General features: G+C 47.3%; 2 protein-coding genes across 5 annotated transcripts in view; one reads left to right on the top strand and one right to left on the bottom strand.

Moving 5' to 3' along the window:
* LOC134993401 (ecto-ADP-ribosyltransferase 5-like) overlaps positions 1-23,524 on the bottom strand; it is a 157,771-nt gene that overhangs the window by 87,519 nt on the left and 46,728 nt on the right. The gene's annotated exons all lie outside the window — the stretch shown is intronic.
* LOC134993345 (dentin sialophosphoprotein-like) overlaps positions 5,681-23,524 on the top strand; it is a 164,985-nt gene continuing 147,141 nt past the window's right edge. Inside the window, exon 1 of one of the 2 annotated variants that reach the window (XM_063950866.1) lies at positions 5,681-5,764. The gene's annotated coding sequence lies outside the window, so the exon portion shown is untranslated. Of the gene's footprint in view, positions 5,770-23,524 lie in introns of both variants that reach the window. The other variant, XM_063950867.1, reaches the window with a different exon arrangement.

Here is a 23,524-nt window from a genome sequence, read left to right on the forward strand (position 1 = left end):
GCCACCTGAGGTTCCTGCCCAGCAAGGGCCATCCGAGGTTCCAGCCCAGCAGGGGCCATCTGAGGTTTCTGCCCAGCCGGGGCCATCTGAGGTTTCTCCCCAGCTGGGGCCATCTGAGGTTTCCGCCCAGCCAGGCTATCTTGGGTTTCTGCTCAGCCGGGGCCATCAAAGGTTGTCGTTCAATTGAGGTCGTCTGAGTCTGCTGTTCTGCCAGAGTCTTCAAGACCATCTTCCGAGTCTCTAACTGATGACCAATCTTTTATTTATGTCAATGAATATCTAGCTCAATATCAGAGACTGGTTGACCAGTACCTGACAATGATGGAAACTGATCCTTCGTGTGGTATTACTCCTGCCAATATTGCATACTGTAGGTCTGCAAACTCGGTCCTCATTACCTCACACAGTGCATGTTTTGCAGGTCTCCTCACAGAATCACAAGTGAAATAATTAACTCCACCTGCAGACCTTTTAAAATGTATCTGTGAGTACACCTGTGCACCTGCTGAGTTACCTGCAAAACATGCAGTGTGTGGGGTAATGAGGACCGAGTCTGCAGACCTATGCAATATTGTTAAGTATCTCTTTCTGACTTTCGAAGGTGAAGCCTTAGAGTGGGCTAATTCTCTATTTGAATGCAACGATCCACTACTCCAGAATTTACTGACTTTTATTGAAGCTCTATTTAAAAGGTTTGGTCCAAAGTCAGCACATAAGGGGACATCTAAGCATTATACTCATTCTACCAAGTATTCATCTGTTACTCACTCCTCTGGATGCCCATCTGATGTCCAGACATCAAAATGTCTGCCAGCTGCACAGTGTTCCAAGCATCTGACTATTCCTACCATTTCATCTAGTTTCTACAGTTATAAGCCCTCAAAGTCTGAACAGCATTCACAGCTTCCTCCTGAGAATTGGTTATGCCTCACTAGAGGTTTCCACTAACCACTTGCTAAGGTTGGGTCCTGCAAATACACCGCCTGCTCCTAATGCCATCCGAGAAAGTAAGTGGTCATTACTGTCGCTGGAATTTCTGGACGATTCAGGGTTCGCAATTGGGGGTCCTATATTTTCAAGCAATGTCTTCTCCTCTGAAAAATTACGGACAACCCCTAAGAGGTCTCAAGGTTCTAAGAAGAGGAGAAAGAATAAGAATAAATAACTTGTGGTGCGTCTGGAATCCACCCTTGAGGAGGGGGGTACTGTCTTGATCCGTGCCATATATCCTTTCTGCCTCTAGGTGTCACTCTCTGCCTCCTGGTCTGTCTAGCAGTTTCCACTCTGTGACCTTGCAGGGTTGATTAGCTGGTTATGTGCAGCTGTGGTTTGCACCTGGGAAGCTGCTATTTATCCTCTGCTCACAGGCACTCCTATGCCAGTTCATTAAGTCTACCTTTGTGCCTGCAATGCTGGGGTTTCCCTGTGCAAGACTTAGTCTGTGCCTCCCGCTTTTCCTGAGTCCACTACTTGTGATTATTCAGCCCTTGCAATTAACAACCAGTTCCAGGACATTGTCTGTCTGTTAGATTCCGGACTTTGGCTCCCTGCAACTTTGCTAAAGTTGCTTTGTTGTTCATACCCTGTATGCGGCCTGCATTCTCCCAGCTCATCACTAATGGACTACTGAGTAGCTGGCCTGCACTGTCCCAGTACTCTGCTATCCTGCATAGCTGGCCTGCATTCTCCCAGCTCATTGCTAATGTACTACTGAGTAGCTGTCCTGCATTGTCCCAGTACTCTGCTATCCTGCATAGCTGGCCTGCATTCTCCCAGCTCATTGCTAATGTACTACTGAGTAGCTGGCCTGCTACCCTGTATAGCTGGCCTGCATTGTCCCAGCTCATCACTAATGGACTACTGAGTAACTGGCCTGCACTGTCCCAGTACTCTGCTATCCTGCATAGCTGGCCTGCATTCTCCCAGCTCATTGCTAATGTACTACTGAGTAGCTGTCCTGCATTGTCCCAGTACTCTGCTATCCTGCATAGCTGGCCTGCATTCTCCCAGCTCATTGCTAATGTACTACTGAGTAGCTGGCCTGCTACCCTGTATAGCTGGCCTGCATTGTCCCAGTTCATCACTAATGGACTACTGAGTAACTGGCCTGCACTGTCCCAGTACTCTGCTATCCTGCATAGCTGGCCTGCATTCTCCCAGCTCATCACTAATGGACTACTGAGTAGCTGGCCTGCATTGTCCCAGTACTCTGCTATCCTGCATAGCTGGCCTGCATTCTCCCAGCTCATCGCTACTGTACTATTGAGTAGCTGGCCTGCATTCTCCCAGTACTCTGCTACCCTGTATAGCTGGCCTGCATTCTCCCAGCTCATTGCTAATGGACTACTGAGTAGCTGGCCTGCTACCCTGTATAGCTGGCCTGCATTGTCCCAGCTCTTCGTTAATGGTCTACTGAGTAGCTGGCCTGCATTTTCCCAGTACTCTGCTATCCTGCATAGCTGGCCTGCATTCTCCCAACTCATTGCTAATGGACTACTGAGTAGCTGGCCTGCATTCTCCCAGTACTCTGCTATCCTGTATAGCTGGCCTGCATTCTCCCAGCTCATCGCTAATGGACTACTGAGTAGCTGGCCTGCATCTCCCAGTACTCGGGTATCCTGCATAGCTGACCTGCATTCTTCCAGTACTCTGCTATCCTGCATAGCTGGCCTGCATTGTCCCAGCTCTTCGCTAATGGTCTACTCAAGGTAACTCCAAGTAACAGAGTAGCTGGCCTGCATTCTCCCAGCACTCTGGTATCCTGCATTTTCCCAGCTACTTTCTTACATACCTGGTCTCTTATCTGTTGATGATAGTACAGTTTATACCTATGGATCCTGTTATTGTGCATTTATAAATCTTTATACATTCCTTTTGCCTCCGTATAACCTCGTTTCATGTACCTCCCCCACACACAGGGAGGCCTAGTAGCCTTGACACAGTGTACATTTATTTTCACATCATCCCTGAATTTTTACAGCATACAAGACAGGGCCAGTGTACCTTTACAACACCCCTGTATTATTATTTTTTATAGCATACAGGACAGAACCAGCACCCCTGTATTTTCACAGTATACAGGACAGTGCCCCTGTACAGCACAGTGACAGGACAGCACCCCTAGAGAGCATACACTGACCCCACCCAACGCCACCAGCCACAGAGAGAGACAGAGGTCTGTCTCCCTTACTCTCCAAGTGCAGAGTAAAAATGGCGACGCACAGCTCTTTTAAATGGAATCCAAAACAGCGGGATGATGAAGTTTTTCCTCGTTCTGGGATCCAAGTCTGGCGGGAAGTCCCAAACCGGACTCTGTTCCCGGCTCAGATTGTGAAGTTCGGGGCGGGTTCGGTTCTCTGAGAACTGAACCCGCTCATCTCTAATATACTGTGTGTGTGTGTGTGTGTGTGTGTGTGTGTGTGTGTGCAGTGCCGTTTCTTGCGTCGGGCGAGCCGTGCAAACGGGTCCTTGTTTCCCCCTCCTCCCTCTTCCCGAGTACTCCTGCTTGGGGGCGGGGTTTCGCAGGATGACGTGGTTGCATCGTGACGTCACGACGCAATCGCGTCATTCTGTGAAACCCCACCCCCCGAGCAGGAGTACTCGATGACAAGAGGAGGGTAGCCAAGCTGGAAGGATGAGGCGGCCGGCGCGAGGAAGGAGAGGCGGGCCGAAGAGCAGGAAGATTCTCTTCATAAGTAAGTAGTCTCTCTCCCCCACTCCCCTCTCCCTTCCTTCCCCCCCCCCCCCACTTGACACTTGCCTGCCGTACTGTGTAAAATGGGGACTCTTGCCTGCCGTCCTGTGTAAAATGGGGACTTTTTTTCCTTTTTATCCTGTGGTGGCCGTGAAGATGAGATCAGATGAGGCCACGCCCATTTTAATTAGGTCACACACCCTTGCCGGGAGCGCGCGCCTTCGGCGCACGCATGTTTTTCTTTTTATATCTATGGGGGGTCGCATTTTTTTTATGCCAATGGTGGAGGGGGGGGGCGCATTTTTGAAATCTCGCACAGGGAGCCTAATTGGCTAGAAACAGCCCTGTGTGTATGCCCTCTGGATACAGGAAACAGACAGCAGGCAGCAGCACTCAGAGACTTTCTCAAAGTTCAAGTGTATTAATGCATCATGGATACAGCTGGCTGTACATATGATGCTTCAATACATTTGCACTTTGAAAAAGTCTCTGGGTTCTGCTGTGTAATAACCTGTCCCGGTCTGACCCAGCTGCAGAATGCTGATTAGTGACTACAGGAGACGGATGCAGTAGGAGCGGACAGGATCCCAGAGAGAGCAACCGATTCCTGCAAAGTCAGAGGTGTGGCCTAATCACAGAGGTGTGGCCTAATCACAGAGGTGTGGCCTAATCAGAGGTGTGGCCATGCCCCTTTTTAAAGAAATGCAAAAAAAAAATAACCCTTTACCACGCTGCAGGCCCCACGCGAGCCAGCCCAAAAGAGGGGGCATAGGATCAGCATGCATGCAAACTGCCTGTAGCGGATGGCAGGGACGGGGGGCCCCTGGGATAGGGGGGGCCCGGGTAATGTACACCTTAGGCCCCCCCACTAAATCCGGCTCTGCTCCAGTCCTAACTCCCTTTGTGTATCACAACTGTTAACTTAGGACCAGTCTGTTGGTTGTAACACTTAGAGATGGCTGAATAGCAATGCGGTTTTCTATTAATGAGTGCGCCTGTGTTGAGCTGGCTACAATTGTGATTTCCCATTCATCCAGGTCAGCCAGATGCAACTGCGCTGATACAAAACTCACATCCAGCAAGTTTTCAGTGCACTACATGTATTACACTCTCATTTCCACTATGGGGGTAATTCAAACCTGATCGCTCGCTAGTGGTTTTTGCAGCGCTGCGATCAGGTCAGAACTGCGCATGCGTATGCGCCACAATGCACAGGTACAAAGTGGATCGCCGCTCAGTGATGGGTTTGTGTGAAGAATCCATTCACACGGGCAATTGCAAGGAGATTGACAGGAAGAAGGCGTTTGTGGGTGGTAACTGACCGTTTTCAGGGAGTGTCTGGAAAAACGCAGGCGTATCCAAGCGATTGCAGGGCGGGTGTCTGACGTCAATTCCGGGACCAGACAGGCTGATGTGATCGCAGCAGCTGAGTAAGTTCTGGGCTGCGCAGAGACTGCACAAGATCTGCTCGCACAGCTCGGCTACACATGCGATCACACACTTGCAAAGTGAAAATACACTCCCCTATGGGCGGCGGCTATCTGATCGCAGCGCTGCAAAAAAAAAACTAACGAGCGATCAGGCTTGAATTACCCCCAATATCCACTCATTAATAGGAGACCGCTTTGCTATTCAGCCATCTCTGATTAATACTACTGAGGGATTGGTCTGCTCTATAAACATCTCCAGCTGGGTAAGTAGAGAATAAAGATTTATACCAGCGCTGGCTTGTGCGAAAATCCCTGGGACGGTTTGTTAAAAAATACCAATGCAATTTATTACACTAAATAATCATAAAATACATATAATATAAAATGGAAATGCAGGCAGAATAAAAACGTAACTTAGAAGAGTAGCCACTGTTAAAACTCCCCTATCGTCCTGTTCATACCCTGGCTCGGACTCTCTCCACAAGATGCCCATATTAGGACATCAGATGCAGCTGATATTACTGGATAGTGTGTAATAGTCCCCAGTGCTGACACAGCAATATAGTTGTTATTGGGGAAATCCCGGCTTTCTGTGCTGCAGCAGAAATCCAAAGGAGCTGACAGTCCGAACGGTACCAGGGTAGGGTAAGACTGTGTTTCTTATATACTGTGCCGGACTGTTTATTTAATCAGGAAACAAAGTTAATATACAAAGGGCCCAAAATGTAATAGAGTGAGAGTTTCAGGAGGTGAGAGATTTGGTAAGGTTTTGCCGTTTTTTTTAAAGGGGCAATCATTTACACTGCAAAACCAGGTTGATCTTGCTGTGTAAATGATTGCCACTTTAAAAAAAATGCAAAACCTTACTGAATCTCTCACTTTCTGAAACTCTCAAGGGGGGTACACATGGAGAGATCCGTTTTTAAAATCTAAGCATTCTAACTACATTGCGTAGATTTTAAGCACGGATCTGTCGTGTGTATGCCCCTCATCGATGGCGAAGCGCGGAACCGTGCATCGCTATCGCTGGTGCTAGATTGGCCTGCATGCAGGCTCAATCTAGCGGGTCACTCACTTCAGCGCTGTGGGAAGTGAGCTGCCCCCCTCGCTCAGCACACATCACGCTGTGCTGAGCGTGGGGAGAGATGTGTGCTGTGCGGTCTATGCTGAGATCACTCAGCACACATCTCTCCGGTCAGTACTGGCCTTCACTCTATTACATTTGGCCCAAGGTGTCTCTGATACACATTTCCTGGCTACAATTTGAGACTTGATACCTTCAAAGAACTTGCTTCTGGACTGGTACATTTCTGGTTGCTACAGAAGGTTCTATACTTATACAATAACAGATTTTATATTGTTTCTATGCATATGTATTTTGAAGTGCACTTTTTAAAATATATTTATATGTACATTATATGTGTGTGCGTACACGGTAACATTGGTGAATACTGTTTGTTCCTTTTGGTGTATCTGCAGATATTATGTATTTTGGTATACAGCATATATATCTGTATACTTGCGGCACTGTTTTTTTTTCATGTTACTTTCTTTTTATTTCTGGCTTGCAGACATATAAACATCAGCTTGGAGCTTAGAGTTTATGTCACATATAATTCCCATTTTGTAGTATTACTTATATGCTCCTACAGCGACGCAGGTTATGTTTTGTTGGAGAGTATGAAGTCAATGTTGAAGGACAGCCCGGGGCCCCTCTGCACCTCAGTGGTCACAGGCATTGTGGGGGTTCGTGCCAGGTGATGCCCAAAGCCAGGGACAGTTCTTAGAGCATGGTGGCATCACTCAGTACACATATAGCCACAGGCGGAGGGAGGTGTTTATCCCAGAGGTAGCGTGTGCGTGGCACAGGTGGCTGTTACAGCATATTGCATGAGCCTATGCTTTATTGTGTGGACAGACAGACAGATAGATAGTGTTACGTTCACTGTACTTGGAACTCCTGGAACTGGGCGGATGAGCCCCAAGTACAGGAACGTAATGCTGGAGCGGGAACGGAGTTCCGCAGCAAACCCTACAGAACCCTGACTCCGTTGTTCCACCCGCGTGGCCAGTCTACGCCTGTGAGACTATGTTTGCTTGGGCCCACGGCAGCCGCGTTTGAAGGGTGGATTATGTCTGCCCAACTCCGATGCCCCCCGGTCTTAGTTGGAGACAAGGCGTAAACTGAGATGGGGCGAGAACAAGGGGAACCTCTAACTAAACAGAAACCCGATTTAGGGGCAACTACAGAACTCAAACAACAGTATGTGCGGCGCGGCCGCCAGGACAAACTACAACAAAGGAAATGCTGTCCACACGCCGACACAATACTACTGTGTACCGGCGGTGACAGCATACGCAGAACCCTCTGCAGAAAATACCAAAGGAAAATAACGGACAGATACGGCCAAGGCCGTAAGGTGCGGCAAAGCCGCTATTCACAACACCGGTGCTAATACAGGCAGGTGAACGGGAACCCAGAGGCCGCAGACACAGACTTACAGGAATGGAAAGCTGGAAGGATTCCAACAACAGGCCGCAGGACACCAGGACTCAGGATTACAGGATCAAAGGTAGACTGTAACTCAGGATTCCAGGACAGGAAGCAGCTCACCAGAAGCTCTGGACTCTGACAGAGCTGAATACACAGGATTCCACTATCAGACAGGGCCTGGACACAGATGCAATACTGGACAAGACACTAATCAGGAACATACAGGTATCTTAACAGAACCTCTATCACCAGCCCAGAACTGCAGAGCTAGCTAGGTAATAAGGGAACACGCCCCAATCAGGATGGCTGGAAGCCAGGCACAAGGTAATTGCACAAACACCTGCAGGTGAGTCTAACACAGACAAGAGCCAGATTGCAGTACAGAGACTCACCACATAATGATCAACTATCAGACAGGTGAGGCTAAACACATAGAAACAGGCTGCAATTACACCGACTCACTACCGGCGGCCAACAAGAGTCTTCTAAACAGGTACAGGGGAAATCCTGGCATGTAAACAGAAATATAATACAAAATACATGAACAGAAAGTAACAGGAATGAACCACTGCTTGTGGTTCATAACAGTACCCTCTCCTTAAGGGTGAAACTCCGGACACCCCATAAATGCCAAGGGGGACAGAAACAGAAGTATAACATAAAATACATAATCAAAATGCAAGACAGGAATGAGCCACTGTCATGGCTCATAATAGATAGATAGATAGATAGATAGATAGATAGATAGATAGATAGATAGATAGATAGATATGAGATAGATACTGATTGATATATAGATAGACAGACAGACAGATATGATAGATATGATAGATTAGATAGATGCATGCGCATCCGGGTTCTGCCGCATAGCCTGACGTGACCTAAGCCAGGACGAATGAACCAGTCAGCGCATGCCCGGAAAAGCAGAACCCGGATGCGCATGCGCCAAACGGCCAGGATGAGCGCAGCGATCAGAGAACACAGTCCGTGGCCGCGGCAGTGAGGAAGGGTGAGAAGGGGATGAGAAAACAGACGGGGGAGCGGCGGGGGGAGTGAGAGTGCTGAGAAAAGTACAGTTATCGCGCTGGCGGAGATTAGTACATCCCGCCCAGATAGAGAGAGAGAGAGAGAGAGACAGACAGACAATTAAACAAAAGATAGAAACAGAATTTGTCGGGAGCTAAGTACCAACCGACCAATCCAGTCTGACCAGTTAGTGTTCAGTTTATAGGGATAGGTTAGTGGATTGGGTCAGGGGTTTCCTTTATGTCAGGTGTTTACATTGTTAGGGTGTTATAGGGACATGTACTAAGCAGTGATAAAAGTGGAGAAGTGAGCCAGTGGAGAAGTTGCCCATAGCAACCAATCAGCTGCTCTGTATATTTTTATATTATGCAAATTATAAATGTTACATCAATGCTGACTGGTTGCCATGAGCAACTTCTCCACTGGCTCACTACTCCACTTTTATCACTGCTTAGTACATGTTCCCCTTAGGCGGTTATTTGGGTATCGGTATTAGGGTTGAGGGTTAGGGTATTAGTGTTAGGTATAAGATCAGGCGATATATGTCACGGTCGCGCGCACCTCAGAACTCCTTCAGAGGCAGGCGGTTGTGATGCTGGTGTTTTGCTATTTATCCAAACAATAAAATATATGGGCTGCCACCACCAAAGTCTTCGGGGCTCCTCCCACAGCAGCCTTTCATTTACAGTTACAATATATATATGCTTTAAAATCAGTGGCATATGCCTCACAGGGCGTATCTTGCCTCACAGGGCGTATCTTGCCTCACAAGGCGTATGTTAAGAACATATTATCAGAACGTAAAATTTAATTTTTCATTTCAAGAATAACGTCAGAACTTACGTTACATGAAAGAGAGGTACAAAGTATACATGATTGTATTAAAAGTACACACAGATTACAATATCAGAAGATAAAAGGAACGAAGTTTCAGAAATTCCAGAACTTGCTAAAAAGACCTTAGAAGTTTCTATTGTGGGGGCTTTACACAGATAAGAGGTGTGGGTAGTGTCGGACTGGGGCATGTAGGGCCCACCGGGGGGATGCAGTGATAAGGGCCCATACCTAGGGGTGTGGCCAGCCTACAAAGGGGGTGTGGCCAGCCTCCACAGAGGATTGAAATACACAGTTGTCTTGTGAAGTGTAATGCAACATATCTACCATGTATAATACAAGTGCACAGGTTGGAACCTGATCCTTAGAGGAAAGAATGGGCCCTCAGGCAGTGGGGCCCACCGGTGGTTTCCCCTGTACCCCTGTGAGCCAGTCCGACCCTGGGTGTGGGGCACCCTCAACGCATGGCTGTCCCTAAAGAGTGCACACTGGATTCAGTTAAACAGGTGTATATATATCTGTCCCGCAACTACTCATGATGCACACCCACCCCTGGGGATTTTAACCCTTCTAAAACCAGAAGTAATTGTTTGTGGACTGGTAAGGCAGGGCTTCCTGGTCAAGTGAGCAGGGGTTATTCAATTATCTACTTCATTCCGTGTGAAGCCGAAGGCCCTGCGATTTTATGGCTTATCATCTTTTGGTCTGTATAGTAAACAGACCACGTTCCAATCCGATCCATGCCTGGTGGATCAGCGTTATAATTATAGACCGGCCATTTGTCATACGGAATATACTTTGATACCACATACAATTTCAACAATACCATTTGTTAATATGCCCATTCTGATGTGAAATTAGCTTTTCCGCTACAATATACAGATGGAGCCCTGCTCATCTATCCCTTTAAATAGGATTTTAAATACCTACTGGTAAATCCTTTTCTCGTAGTCCATACAGGATACTGGGGTCCATTTAGTACCATGGGGTATAGACGGGTCCACTAGGAGACATAGGCACTTTAATAATTTGATAGTGTGGGCTGGCTCCTCCCTCTATGCCCCTCCTACCAGACTCAGTCAATGAAACTGTGCCCGAGGAGACGGACATACTTTGAGAGAAGGATATAAAGGATAGTGGCGAGATTCCGAATGAGCACACATGAAACAAGAGGAAGCCATGCTAACCAAACTGGAAACAGGAACAGCAACGTCTGAACCAACAATACTTAACCAAGTAACATTGCAGGAAGAACGAAGCACCGGGCGGGCACCCAGTATCCTCTACGGACTACGAGAAAAGGATTTACCGTCAGGTAATTAAAATCCTATTTTCTCTTACGTCCTAGAGGATACTGGGAATCCATTTAGTACCATGGGGAAGTACCAAAGCTCCCAAACCGGGTGGGAGAGTGCTGAGGTTCCTGTAGAACTGATTGACCAAACTGAAGGTCCTCATAGGCCAAAGTATCAAACTTGTAGAACTTAGCAAACGGGTTCAAACCTGACCAAGTAGCTGCTCGGCAGAGCTGTAAAGCTGAGACACCCCGGGCAGCCGCCCAGGAAGAACCCACCGACCTAGTAGAGTGGGCCTGTACAGATTTTGGACATGGCAAACCTGCCGTGGAATAAGCATGCTGGATAGTAAGTCTGATTCAGCATGCAATTGTCTGCTTTGAAGCAGGACACCCAATCCTATTGGGATCATGAAGAACAAACAGCGAGTCCGTTTTTCTGTGACGAGCTGTTCTCTTCACATATAACTTCAAAGCCCTCACAACATCCAAAGACTTTGAAGTGGCAGAAGTGTCGGTAACAACCGGAACCACAATAGGTTGGTTGATGAGAAACGCAGACACCACTTTAGGAAAAAATTGCTGACGAGTTCAGCTCTGACCTCATGGAAAATTAAATAGGGACTTTTATGAGACAAAGCCCCCAACTCCGACACACATCTTGCTGAAGCCAAGGCCAACAGTGTGACGGTCTTCCACGTATGAGATCCCAAGGTGCCGTGGGAGGCACAAAGGGAGGTTGGTTATGTGCAGAACACCTATCAAGAACGTCTGGACCTCAGGGACAGAAGCCAATTGTTTCTGAAAGAAAATGGACAAGGCCGAAATCTGGACTTTTAAGGAGCCCAGACGCAGGCCCACATCCACGCCTGCCTGCAGAAAAAGCAGGAAACGTCCCAGATTAAATTCTACCGTAGAATAATTTCTGCTCTCACACCAATAGACGGATTTCTTCTAAATACGATGGTAATGCTTAGATGTTTCCCCCTTCCTGGCTTGGATCAGAATAACCTTGTTAGGGTTCCCTCTCCTGGTTAGAATCAGCTGTTCAACTTCCACGCTGTCAAACATAGCCGCTGTAAGTCCAGATAGACGAACGGGCCCTGTTGCAGAAGATCCTTGCGAAAAGGTAGAGGCCACAGATCTTCGAGGAGCATCTCCAGAAGATCCGCGTACCAGGCCCTTCTTGGCCAGTTCAGAGCAATGAGTATTGCTTGAACCTTTTCTCTTTTTATTCTCTTTAGAATTCTTGGGATCAGAGGAAGTGGAGGAAACACGTACACCATCTGATAGACCCATGGAGTCGTCCGGTCGTCTACCGCCGCCGCCTGTGGGTCTCTCGACCTGAAACAATACCACTTGAGCTTCTTGTTGATACGAGAGGCCATCATGTCAATCTGTAGATATCCCCATCGACTTGTCAAGCCCCTGAACACTTCCGGGTGAAGGCCCCACTCCCCCAGTTGCAGGTCATGTCTGCTGAGGAAGTCTGCTTCCCAGTTGTCTACTCCCAGAATGAAGACCGCTGACAATGCCACAGCGTTTCTTTCTGCCCAGAGGAGAATTCTTGACACCTCTGACATTGCTGCTCTGCTCTTCGTTCCGCCCTGTCGGTTTATGTACGTCACTGCCGTCACATTGTCCGACTGGACCTGAATGGCCCAATCTTGAAGATGTGAGGCCTGCAGAAGGGCGTTGTATATGGCCCTGAGTTCCAGAATGTTGATTGGAAGAATTACTTCCTGACTTGCCCATCTTCCTTGAAACTGCACCACCCTGAGTGACTGCTCCCCAACCTGGCTTGCATCTGTGGTTAACAGAATCCAGTTCTGATTTCCGAACCTCAGACCTTCAATGAGGTGAGAAGTCTGTAGCCACCACAGAAGGGAGATCCTGGCTTTTAGCGACAGACGGATCCTCTGGTGCATATGAAGATGCGATCCGGACCATTTGTCCAACTGATCAAGCTGGAAGGGTCTTGCGTGAAACCTTCCATATTGAAGTGCATCGTAAGAGGCCACCATTTTACCCAGAAGGTGAATGCACAGATGCATCGACACCCGGGTTGGCTTCAGGACATCCCAAACCATCGATTGGATCACCAATCTCTTCTCCAATGGAAGGAACACTTTCTGCGACTCCATGTCCAGTATCATTCCCAGGAATGGGAGCCTCCTTGTTGGCTCTAGGTGAGATTTCAGAAGATTCAGAATCCACCCATGATCCTGGAGGAGTTTGGTTGAGAGACCAATGCTGTCCAGCAACCTTTCCCTGGATGGTGCTTTTATCAGAGATTCGTCCAGGTACGGAATTATGTTCACTCCCTGTTTGCAGAGTAGAAACATCATCTCTGCCATCACCTTGGTGAACACCCACGGTGCTGTGGAGAGACCAAAGGGCAGGCCCTGGAACTGGTAGTGACAGTCTTGCAGTGCAAACCATAGATAAACCTGATGAGGCGGCCAGATCGGAATGTGAAAATACGCATCCCTGATATCCAGAGACACTAGGAATTCCACCTCCTCCGGACCTGAGATTACCACTCCCAGAGACTCCATCTTGAATTTGAATACCCGTAAGTATGGGTTCAGAGATTTGAGGTTCAGAATCTGTGTTACCGAACCATCTGGTTTTGGTACTATGAACAAGTTGGAATAATACCCCTTGTTGAGCAGACTACGTGGATCTGGAACAATGACCCGAGTCTGTACCAGTTTTTGGATGGCATACTGTAACGTTATACTTGCCTCTTGTGAAACTGGCAAGCCTGATTTGAAGAATCTGTGAGGTGGGAGCTCTTGGAACTCCAGTCTGTAGCCCTGGGAAATAAGATCTATGACCCAGGTATCCTAGCACGAACTTTACCAGATCTAACTGAAGAATTTGGGCTCCCACCTGACAGTCTTCCATGCATTGTGGTCCACCATCATGCTGAAGTCTTTGAGGAAGCAGAGCCTGAGCTCTGTTCCTGAGCACCTGCTGTTGCTGGTTTGTGTGGTTTAACTCTAGCACCGCTGGAGGACGTAGAAGCACCTCTGGATTTGCCCTTGAACTTGGCCGTCCGAAAGGACTGTAACTTAGATGCTTACCCGTAGCAGCTGTGGAGATCCATTTGTCTAGTTCATCTCCAAACAAGGCCTCTCCTGTGAATGGTAGGCCTTCCACGCCTTTCCTGGAGTCTGCATCAGCAGTCCACTGGCGTACCCACAAGCTGCTGCGTGCCGACACTTCCATAGCAGTGGTGCGTGCATTAAGCAAGCCTATCTCTTTTATGGCTTCCACCATAAAGTTCACAGAGTCCTGTATATGCTACATCCCCCCTAGACAAGGAATCTAATCCCTCAATTAGGTTACCTGACCATTTTGCAATGGCGTTTGTGATCCACACACATGCAATAGTGGGTCTTTGGGCCACCCCAGCAGCTGTGTACAATGATTTGAGTGTAGTCTCAATTTTACGATCAGCCGTGTCTTTTAGGGAGGCTGCAGCAGGAACAGGCAATACAATTTTTCGTGACAGCCTAGAGACTGATGTGTCCACTATCGGTGGATTTTCCCATTTTTTCCTGTCCTCCAGAGGAAAAGGAAAAGATGAGAGCAACCTTTTAGGGATCTGAAATTTTTTATCAGGGTATTCAATTTCTTTGACACAGGAAAAGTGACTGAGGACTTCTTTTTTACATTAAAATAAGATTCCTCACACTCCTCTGACACCTTATCAGGAATATGCAGAACATCTCTGATAGCTTCTATAAGAGCCTCTATTCCCTGTGACAGAGCCGCATCCCCCCCTCCTCCAAGTCTATCTCACCCTCCTCCAAGTCTGACCCTTCAGCATCAGAGTCAGACTGCAGGATATGGGCCAGAGATCGCTTTTGCGAACAAATGGGAGACTGTTTTGGGGACTGAGTCTCTACTCATAAACTCATCCACAGACTGTTTTAAGTATTGCGTCTCTTTCTCATTGCGGGACAATTTTGTAGAAAGAGTGGAGATCATTCCTTTCAGAGAATTAACCCGCTCTGGTTCAGTCCCACTATTCTGTGAACCCTGAGTACCTAGTAGTGAGCCCCCCGGTGAAGAGGAACACTCTGCTGTACAAAAAACACACTCTTTGCCTGACATCACACACACACACACACACACACACATGAAAAGGTTAAGCACAATTAACCCACAAAGAGCCCTTCAGGGAGACACAGAGTTGTTTGGAGCCAGCCCTTACCGCTAATGCCAAGCATAGCCAGGTTACAGACTAACTACCCTGATAGGGGACTTAGTACACTAGTAATCGCTCCCCCTTGCTATGACCCCCTGGTACCGCTGAGGTAATCTGGAGTCACAATGGAGGAGCTGCGCGTCCCGGTCAGTCAGCGTCTGTGTCCACTGCAGAGGGAAAATGGCGCTGGTGAGCTGCGGGATCCTCTCATAGTGAAGCCCCGCCCCTTCAATGGCGCGCGGTCTTCCCGCTTTTTTAATACTGGCTGAGCAATTTGGTGCTTAAAATGGACAGAAACCATTTTAAGGCTGTGCTGCCAGTATGGGTACCGTGTACAGTGTACTGAGACGCAGTTGTGTACTGCGTCTGGAGACGCATTCCGCCACGTTTAGAAACAATGCGTCTCCGTACTCACATGCTGCCATAATGGCTGGTGCCTCGCTAACCGGGACGCCGGCTAGGTACTCTCCACTCTTCATTCTTCTGGCTCTGTTAGGGGTGGCGGCGTGCTGCGGGACTGTACGCTCACCGTGGTGAGGCTTGCGAATAGTTCCCTCAGGAGCTCAGTGACCTGTCAGCGTGGAATGGGACCATTAACCCTTTGGGAGGTTGGGCTGTTCTCCCCCCTAAGTCCCACGAAGAAGGCAGGCTGGTGCCATCCAGCCCTGCCTGAAAATAACAAACAGAAAAATAAATATAGAAAACTCTTCCGGAGCTTCCCTAACCGTGATCGGCTCCTCCAGGCACATTTTCTAAACTGAGTGTGGTAGGAGGGTCATAGAGGGAGGAGCCAGCCCACACTCTCAAATTATTAAAGTGCCCATGGCTACTAGTGGACCCATCTATACCCCATGGTACTAAATGGACCCCAGTATCCTCTAGGACATAAAATAAATCTTAATCCCCTGCTGTAATGACTTAATCCCCTGCTGTATTGTTCTCTCTGTATTGTATTCCAGATTAGAACAATAGATGAAAGGCGTATGCTAATAAGCCTTGGTGCACCTAGGTGCAGCAGAGAAGGCTAGATGAGAGAGGCTCCATCTGTAGGTTCATAGTTTAGCATAGAAAGGTATGTCTCGTGGATCATTTTCAGGTCCCTGCACCAAGACTGGACATAGTTAGAATTCGAGATTTGTACCGGACACTTTTCGGGTTTTGAGTTTTGGTTTTGGATCTGGATTCCCGCTCGTGTTTTGGATCTGTATTAGTTTTGCCAAAACCACCCTTTCCGGTTTTGGTTTTGGATCTGGATTTTTTTGAACAAACCTTCAAAACAGCTAAAATCAAGGAATTTGTGGGTAATTTTGATCCTACGGCAGTGGTTTCCAAACTTTTTTGAATCACGGCCCCCTAGAGTATCAGAATTTATTTCACGCCACCCCTAGGCCAAAAATTTCTTATTGAGAAATTTAGAAAGAAATATTACATTAAGTAGATTGTGTTTATATGTCATCCTTAGGGTCAGTTGTGTGGTGAGGGACAAGATTTGCTTCTGTTTGTCCCCATATTTTATGACTGATAGCTACTAGCACTAGTTTTGCCTATTAATAGTGATGTGCACCGGAAATTTTTCGGGTTTTGTGTTTTGGTTTTGGGTTCGGTTCCATGGCCGTGTTGTGGATTCGGACGCGTTTTGGCAAAACCTCACCGAAAATTTTTGGTCGGATTCGGGTGTGTTTTGGATTCGGGTGTTTTTTTCAAAAAACCCTCAAAAACAGCTTAAATCATAGAAGTTGGGGGTCATTTTGATCCCAAAGTATTATTAACCTCAATAACCATAATTTCCACTCATTTTCAGTCTATTCTGAACACCTCACACCTCACAATATTATTTTTAGTCCTAAAATTTGCACTGAGGTCGCTGGATGGCTAAGCTAAGCGACCCAAGTGGCCGACACAAACACCTGGCCCATCTAGGAGTGGCACTGCAGTGTCAGACAGGATGGCACTTCAAAAAAATAGTCCCCAAACAGCACATGATGCAAAGAAAAATTAAAGAAAAGCAAGATGGAATTGTTCTTGGGCCCTCCCACCCACCCTTATGTTGTATAAACAGGACATGCACACTTTAACGAACCCATCATTTCAGCGACAGGGTCTGCCACATGACTGTGACTGAAATGACTGGTTGGTTTGGGCCCCCACCAAAAAAGAAGCAATCAATCTCTCCTTGCACAAACTGGCTCTACAGAGGCAAGATGTCCACCTCATCATCATCCTCCGATTCCTCACCCCTTTCACTGTGTACATCCCCCTCCTCACAGATTATTAATTCGTCCTCATTGGAATCCACCATCTCAGGTCCCTGTGTACTTTCTGGAGGCAATTGCTGCTGGTGAATGTCTCCACGGAGGAATTGATTATAATTCATTTTAATGAACATCATCTTCTCCACATTTTCTGGAAGTAACCTCGTACGCCGATTGCTGACAAGGTGAGCAGCTGCACTAAACACTCTTTCGGAGTACACACTGGAGGGAGGGCAACTTAGGTAGAATAAAGCCAGTTTCTGCAAGGGCCTCCAAATTGCCTCTTTTTCCTGCCAGTATACGTACGGACTGTCTGACGTGCCTACTTGGATGCGGTCACTCATATAATCCTCCACCATTCTTTCAATGGTGAGAGAATCATATGCAGTGACAGTAGACGACATGTCAGTAATCGTTGGCAGGTCCTTCAGTCCGGACCAGATGTCAGCACTCGCTCCAGACTGCCCTGCATCACCGCCAGCGGGTGGGCTCGGAATTCTTAGCCTTTTCCTCGCACCCCCAGTTGCGGGAGAATGTGAAGGAGGAGCTGTTGACGGGTCACGTTCCGCATGACTTGACAATTTTCTCACCAGCAGGTCTTTGAACCCCTGCAGACTTGTGTCTGCTGGAAAGAGAGATCCAAGGTAGGTTTTAAATCTAGGATCGAGCACGGTGGCCAAAATGTAGTGCTCTGATTTCAACAGATTGACCACCCGTGAATCCTGGTTAAGCGAATTAAGGGCTCCACCCACAAGTCCCACATGCCTAGCGGAATCGCTCTGTTTTAGCTCCTCCTTCAATGTCTCCAGCTTCTTCTGCAAAAGCCTGATGAGGGGAATGACCTGACTCAGGCTGGCAGTGTCTGAACTGACTTCACGTGTGGCAAGTTCAAAGGGTTGCAGAACCTTGCACAACGTTGAAATCATTCTCCACTGCGCTTGAGACAGGTGCATTCCACATCCTTTGCCTATATCGTGGCCAGATTTATAGGCTTGAATGGCCTTTTGCTGCTCCTCCATCCTCTGAAGCATATAGAGGGTTGAATTCCACCTCGTTACCACCTCTTGCTTCAGATGATGGCAGGGCAGGTTCAGGTATTTTTGGTGGTGCTCCAGTCTTCTGTATGTGGTGCCTGAACGCCGAAAGTGGCCCGCAATTCTTCTGGCCACCGACAGCATCTCTTGCACGCCCCTGTCGTTTTTTAAATAATTCTGCACAACCAAATTCAAGGTATGTGCAAAACATGGGACGTGCTGGAATTTGCCCAGATGTAATGCACGCACAATATTGCTGGCGTTGTCCGATGTCACAAATCCCCAGGAGAGTCCAATTGTGGTAAGCCATTCTGCGATGATCTTCCTCAGTTGCTTGGTTTTCAGCTGTGTGTATTCTGGAAAGCGATGATACAAAGCGTAGCCTGCCTAGGAACGAGTTGGTGTTTGCGAGATGCTGCTACTGGTGCCGCCGCTGCTGTTTTTGCAGCGGGAGGCAATACATCTACCCAGTGGGCTGTCACAGTCATATAGTCCTGAGTCTGCCCTGCTCCACTTGTCCACATGTCCGTGGTTAAGTGAACATTGGGTACAACTGCATTTTTTAGGACACTGGTGAGTCTTTTTCTGAGGTCTGTATACATTTTCGGTATCACCTGCCTAGAGAAATGGAACCTAGATGGTATTTGGTACCGGGGACACAGTACCTCAATCAAGTCTATAGTTGGCTCTGAATTAACGATGGATAACGGAACCACGTTTCTCACCGCCCAGGCTGCCAAGGCCTCAGTTATCCACTTTGCAGCAGGATGACTGCTGTGATATTTCATCTTCCTCGCAAAGGACTGTTGTACAGTCAATTGCTTACTGGAAGTAGTACAAGTGGTCTTCCGACTTCCCCTCTGGGATGACGATCGACTCCCAGCAGCAACAACAGCAGCGCCAGCAGCAGTAGGCGTTACACTCAAGGATGCATCGGAGGAATCCCAGGCAGGAGAGGACTCGTCAGACTTGCCAGTGACATGACCTGCAGGACTATTGGCTTTCCTGGGTAAGGAGGAAATTGACACTGAGGGAGTTGGTGGTGTGGTTTGCAGGAGCTTGGTTACAAGAGGAAGGGATTTAGTGGTCAGTGGACTGCTTCCGTTGTCGCCCAAAGTTTTTGAACTTATCACTGACTTATGATGAATGCGCTGCAGGTGACGTATAAGGGAGGATGTTCCGAGGTGGTTAACGTCCTTACCCCTACTTATTAACAGCTTGACAAAGGCAACACACGGCTTGACACCTGTTGTCCGCATTTCTGTTGAAATAATTCCACACCGAAGAGCTGATTTTTTTATTTATTTTGACCAGGCATGTCAATGGCCATATTCGTCCCACGGACAACAGGTGTCTCCCCGGGTGCCTGACTTAAACAAACCACCTCACCATCAGAATCCTCCTTGTCAATTTCCTCCCCAGCGCCAGCAACACCCATATCCTCATGCTGGTGTACTTCAACACTGACATCTTCAATTTGACTATCAGGAACTGGACTACGGGTGCTCTTTCCAGCACTTGCAGGGGGCGTGCAAATGGTGGAAGGCGCAAGCTCTTCCCGTCCAGTGTTGGGAAGGTCAGGCATCGCAACCGACACAATTGGACTCTCCTTGGGGATTTGTGATTTCGAAGAACGCACAGTTCTTTGCTGTGCTTTTGCTAGCTTAAGTCTTTTCTTTTTTCTAGCGAGAGGATGATTGCTTCCATCCTCATGTGAAGCTGAACCACTAGCCATGAACATAGGCCAGGGCCTCAGCCGTTCCTTGCCACTCCGTGTCGTAAATGGCATATTGGCAAGTTTACGCTTCTTCTCAGACGCTTTGAATTTTGATTTTTGGGTCATTTTACTGAACTTTTGTGTTTTGGATTTTACATGCTCTGTACTATGACATTGGGCATCGGCCTTGGCAGACGACGTTGATGGCATTTCATCGTCTCGGCCATGACTAGTGGCAGCAGCTTCAGCACGAGGTGGAAGTGGATCTTGATCTTTAGCTATTTTTTTTAACCTCCACATTTTTGTTCTCCATATTTGAATGCGCACAACTAAAATGCACCACAGGTATACAATGTAGATGGATGGATAGTATACTTAATGGATGACGAGTGATGACACAGAGGTAGGTACAGCAGTGGCCTACCATACTGCTATATACAGTATAATGGACCTGGTGGACACTGTCAGCAAACTGCTAAACTACTAGTATAAAAAAAAGCCACCACAGGTATACAATGTAGATGGATGGATAGTATACTTAATGTATGACGAGTGACGACACAGAGGTAGGTACAGCAGTGGCCTACCATACTGCTATATACAGTATAATGGACCTGGTGGACACTGTCAGCAAACTGCTAAACTACTAGTATAAAAAAAAAAGCCACCACAGGTATACAATGTTGACGGATGGATAGTATACTTAATGGATGACGAGTGACGACACAGAGGTAGGTACAGCAGTGGCCTACCGTACTGCTATATACAGTATAATGGACCTGGTGGACACTGTCAGCAAACTGCTAAACTACTAGTATAAAAAAAAAGCCACCACAGGTATACAATGTAGATGGATGGATAGTATACTTAATGGATGACGAGTGACGACACAGAGGTAGGTACAGCAGTGGCCTATCGTACTGCTATATACAGTATAATGGACCTGGTGGACACTGTCAGCAAACTGCTAAACTACTAGTATAAAAAAAAAGCCACCACAGGTATACAATGTAGATGGATGGATAGTATACTTAATGGATGACGAGTGACGACACAGAGGTAGGTACAGCAGTGGCCTACCGTACTGCTATATACAGTATAATGGACCTGGTGGACACTGTCAGCAAACTGCTAAACTAGTATAAAAAAAAAAGCCACCACAGGTATACAATGTAGATGGATGGATAGTATACTTAATGGATGACGAGTGACGACACAGAGGTAGGTACAGCAGTGGCCTACCGTACTGCTATATACAGTATAATGGACCTGGTGGACACTGTCAGCAACCTGCTAAACTACTAGTATAAAAAAAAAAGCCACAGGAGTGTTTTTCAGGCAGACAAACGTATACTGGTGGTCACTGTCAGCAAAACTGTGCACTGTACTCCTGCTATAGCTGCTCCCCAGTCCCCAAAATTAAGCAGTGTGAGCACTCAGCACAGATATATCATGCAGCACACTGAGCACAGATATGGTATGGAGCGTTTTTTTCAGGCAGAGAACGGATAAAAAACTGGTGGTCACTTATCAGCAAAACTCTGCACTGTACTCCTAACAGCTGCTCCCCAATCCTCCCCACAATTATAGTAATAAACAAGCAATCAGATCAACTGTCTTCTACTAGTATTAGTATATAAACGGAGAGGACACCAGCCACGTCCTCTCCCTATCAATCTGAATGCACGTGTGAAAATGGCGGCGACGCGCGGCTGCTTATATAGAATCCGAATCTCGCGAGAATCCGACAGCGGGATGATGACGTTCGGGCGCGCTCGGGTTAACCGAGCCATACGGGAGAATCCGAGTATGGCTCGGACCCGTGTAAAAAGGGTGAAGTTCGGTTTCTCGGAAACCGAACCCGCTCATCACTACTATTATATTTACCATAAATAATTTGAATTGGTCCTGGACCACCAATCCAAGGCACCCCTGCAAGTGTTCCGAGGCACCCCAGGGAGCCACGGCACACAGTTTGGGAACCACTGTCCTACGGTATTATTAACCTCAATAACATTCATTTCCACTCATTTCCACAGTCTATTCTGAACACCTCACACCTCACAATATTGTTTTTAGGCCAAAAGGTTGCACCAAGGTGGCTGTGTGACTAAGCTAAGCAACACAAGTGGGCGGCACAAACACCTGGCCCATCTAGGAGTGGCACTGCAGTGTCAGACAGCATGGCACTTTTCAAAAACTAGGCCCCAAACAGCACATCATGCAAAGAAGAAAAAGAGGCACAATATGGAATTGTCTTGGGCCTCCCACCCACCCTTATGATGTTTAAACAGGACATGCACACTTTAATAAAGCCATCATTTTAGCAAAACAGGTGGTCCCCATGGAAAAAAGCTCGCCAAGTTCTCTGATTCATAGCTAGCTACAAACATACCACCTCCATATTTGATGACTTTCACATTATGAGAAGAGGAAGAGGACAATGTCAAGAAGGTGATAATAATTAGAGAGGCACACACAATCAGGAACAACACACAGGCTATCACCTCCACTCCTATATTGGTGTGGAACAGAAAGGACTTCAACTAAGCAAATATATAATTACCACATTACTGGACAAACTGAAAAACTAGGGGCCAAAGCTTCCGAATTTGTACCCCCTTCTCTGTTCAGGGATTACAATAATCTCGGATTTAATGCTGGGATGCAAATAAACTGGTATATACCACAGGATCAGGATTGGATATTTTCCCCTCCACGGAGTCTGGAGACTTATTTTGTGAAAATCTCGTGGGTTTCTTTTTTTCCATTTTTCAATTGCATTTTTATTTACATATTTTGTGGCAGATGCCTTATTTTTGTTTTTTCACAGCTCCCAGTTACACGCATGTGAGCATACCTGTGTGTCCCAGTTACTCGCATGTGAGCATATCTGTGTGTCCCAGTTACATGCATGTGAGCATACCTGTGTGTCCCAGTTACACGCATGTGAGCATACCTGTGTGTCCCAGTTACATGCATGTGAGCATATCTGTGTGTCCCAGTTGCACGCATGTGAGCATACCTGTGTGTCCCTGTTATATGCATGTGAGCATACCTGTGTGTCCCAGTTATATTCATATTTTATTTTTAAATAAAGCATCCCCTTAGATGTTTTAACAGCCCCTCGTTAGCCCCCACAGCAGCCCTGGAGAAAGTCACAGGGTGCGTGACAAAACGCGTTAGAACTCCTCCTTTTGTTCACCTGCATCCGGCACAAGGAACACCTTTCTCCAGTTCCCCATTGCAAAGTGACAGGACGATGGGGGTCATTCGGAGTTGATCGCTAGCTACATTTGTTCGCTGCATAGCAATGAGGCTAAAAAAGCGGCACTTCTGCGCATGCGTATACGGCACAATGCGAACGCGTGACATACTATTACAACGACCGATGTAGTTTCACACAGGGTCTAGCGAAGCTTTTCAGTCGCACTGGTTGCCGCAGAGTGATTGACATGAAGTGGGCGTTTCTGGGTGGCAACTGACCGTTTTCAGAGAGTGTTCGGAAAAACGCAAGCGTGCCAGGAAAA

This window comes from Pseudophryne corroboree, chromosome 2 (assembly GCF_028390025.1).
Source record: "Pseudophryne corroboree isolate aPseCor3 chromosome 2, aPseCor3.hap2, whole genome shotgun sequence".
In the NCBI taxonomy this organism is placed as follows: Eukaryota; Metazoa; Chordata; class Amphibia; order Anura; family Myobatrachidae; genus Pseudophryne; species Pseudophryne corroboree.